The sequence below is a fragment of the Haliaeetus leucocephalus genome, unplaced genomic scaffold (genome assembly GCF_000737465.1).
Source record: "Haliaeetus leucocephalus isolate CR32 unplaced genomic scaffold, Haliaeetus_leucocephalus-4.0 Scaffold317, whole genome shotgun sequence".
Taxonomy (NCBI): domain Eukaryota; kingdom Metazoa; phylum Chordata; class Aves; order Accipitriformes; family Accipitridae; genus Haliaeetus; species Haliaeetus leucocephalus.
The window spans coordinates 2,861,343-2,864,611 of record NW_010972753.1 but is presented as its reverse complement, the minus strand read 5'-3'; positions in this window follow the sequence as shown (position 1 = coordinate 2,864,611).

The window sequence follows — 3,269 nt, the reverse complement described above, 5'->3', positions numbered from 1 at the left end:
GGTGAGGGGGAGGGCGAGGCAGGGTGCTGCACAAACACGCGTGAGTCGCGTACGTTTCTTTTCAGAGTTGAGTAAAGGTGGCCCGTCCACCTGTGTCAGATCCGGTGAGGGGGTCCAAATCGGTAAAAATTTTGACATTTCCAATTAATATTTTGTCCAAATTTAGATTAGTGTGACGCGTCATGATTACGAGTTCCAGTTTACTATCCCGACCTTTCCAGTGCCAGGGTAACAGGGCAGGAGCACCAGGGGTAGTTTTATTAAAGAATTAAGTAATAATACAGCAAAGCAATAAGTAGTAATACAGCAAAGATGATATAAAACAGAACAGTAAATACAGCAAAAACGATAAGTAGTAATACAGCAAAACCGATATAAAACAGAACAGTAAAAAAAACAGAACAGTAAATACAGCAAAAGCAATAAGTAGTAATACAGCAAAAACGATATAGAACAGAACAGTAACCGATGACTAAATTCTTACAACAGATCTCGAATGACTCGCAAACGTATGTACAATATCAACCGATGTAAATAAAGCTTTTCTTGAAATACATCTCACAATTTTTTCTGGTCAGGAATTGGAGATTCCTAATGCTTATAACACTTCGTAATTGCTGGAATACCATTTACCTCGCGCACCCACAGGGAATCCCTTAAATTTAATATTTTTAGCATTCGTTAATTCCTGAATTTGACTTTTAAGATGACAGTATTTCTTTACTTTTTTCAGCCACTGCGTCCGCCAATGATGACAGTTTCTTTCATGTCAAATTTTTACATCAATAACCATCGCCTGGTCTCCTTCCACAAATACAACATCAGGCTTGTACATTTCATTTCGTTCATCCTTTAGTATAGGCTCTTGGAATACAATCCAATCCTTCTTTATAACTTCAGTTATAATTAAATCACACAGTTGGTTGTGCCTCTTAATTCTGGCCGCTTGCACTGTGGGCTCCATGGGTGGGAAGGAGGGAGATTGAGGCTAAATGATAAGGAACAGGGTCTTGCCCCCACACGGTGGAGTGCCCTCGGCCTCCTCTCCACACAGGCTGTTTCCACCCTGTGACGTTCATTCAGCTGAGGGCATTGGGCTAGCATTGAGAATCAGTTAATCAGTCTCAGCCAGCCCATAAAATGGTGTACGCGTGACCAGCTTCAGCCTGAAATTCAGCCTTCGCGGTATCAGTATTCAGCTGGCGGCAGGAGAAAGGCTGTCTTCGTTTTACGTGATGAAGCAAGTTTTGAGGAATGGAGAGAACGAGGTTTAAAGGTGGAAGGCTCCACCGTATCATAAGACAAGGCCTGCTGCGGCTGTAGGGGGGGCCCGATGGAATCTCTTCCAACTCTCTACTCCCTGTCCGTGTCCAGTGTCTGTCAAGGTTCAACTCTTGATGATACTTAACATCTCCTGAAAAGTCCCATCTTTATCTGAGAAAGCACCTGAATACAATTAAAATCAATTTTGATTGCTAAAATCAAAAGTGAAGCCAGGTATTTGAGAGCTAAAATGTGCCACTGAATGAAATCAGTGTCTTTACTTTTTCCTGCTTTGCTATGACGTGGCTTAGGTACATTTATGACAAATGCATCTGATGACAAATAACTGGTCATAAATTCCTTTATTTTTTCTCCAGTGAATTCAATATAAACTCAGCACGTACAAGATAATTTTATAACTGACTCACAAAAGAAACAGGTACTCTTCAGTTACTGAAAGTCTCTCTTCATCCTTCCTATCGTGATTGTCATAGAATTTGAGATTGAGAAATTCTGACCTAATGTACAAAATGACTTCTAATAGCTGGAAAACATTTTAAAATCACTTCAATTGCAGGTTATAGAAATGACCACCTTGAAGAGGCATGTCATGTAATCAAGGCTGACAACAGGAAACACCTCCTGTAATTCTGAAGCTTTTTTGGAAGATGAGGAAAAGTGTTTTAAAACTTTTGTTATATACTTTTCAGGATTTGATTTTGATTTATCTGTAGCATAACTCTGAAATGAGTTGCAGAATTATCTGGCAGAAAATAATACCGGTTTTTGTTAAAGACAGAACAATCTTTCCCCAAATTAAGATGAAATTATCAACTTCAAAGGATGATACATTGTCAAAATTTAAGCCACTTGATTTTATATACCTTTCAGATTTTTAAATAGTCCTAGCATGATTTCACTTCAGCCTCAAAAAAGAGCAAGACAACAGTTAACTACTGAGTTTTCTTTCTAAACACAAAGCCTTTTTTGCAGTATAAACAGTGTCACAGCATCACTTTGTTGGGAATTTTTTAAACCTATATTGACCAGCCCATGTGAAAATTGGAATTGTTTTGTCTGTGCTGATACAGACTAAAACCATAATGAAGATTGGGCAAAGTCACTGGAAAACAGAGTTGTGCTCTTCTCATCAAATGGACTCTTGATAGTTTCTCTTGACACTGGAGAAGCTGATTACGTAATCAATAGGTAGAATTCTCTGAAAACTGTTCATACACACACTTAAGACAAATACGAATCCCAGACTCACCCAACAACCCTGCCTAACCTTGTGCATAAGAAGACTGCCAGACTTGCTTGAGAGAACATAAAGTGCACATAGGTATATCTATAGTCATTTTACCAATGCAAGGCAGCAAAAAGCACATGTGTAAACCTAGTTCTTAAACAATCTGCCTAAATAAAGAGAAGTTATAAACAATGCTAAACAGAAAATGCCACTGGGATCAATAAACTTAAAGCATAAGCTCAGTTTTGCTAAGAGCTGTTTTTTTGGACCATTTGGATTTCTCGTACCTCATACCTGCCTCCTTTATGTATTTCAGCACACATCTGGTGCAGAAATGCTTCCTGCAGCCCATCCTGAGTGCCTCCCTGAATTTTTGTTTATATGATAAAGAGCCTCTACAGGTGTGAGGGGAAGAAAGGATTTTCCTCTTAGGAAAAGTTAATTTTAACATCAGTAACACAGCTGACGCTGCTGAATTTCTTGGGTGCTTAGCATCTCCCTTTTATCAAGGCTATTATTTTCGTATTTTCCAGTTGAATTCAAAGCCGGAATAACTAAAAGTAGGCTAGGCGTCAAAGATGCCCCAGTTTTACATGGCCCTTTAGTAGCCAGAATACCTTAGTCCCTGTTCAGTGAAAAACGCTGGGGGTGCAGGCAATCGGAAACCTCAGGACCTGTGAGTGAATTAGGGTCTTGGTATGGACACTTGCCAGAACCCTACGCTGAGGATGAGATGTCCTGGCCCCGTGGGCGCCAC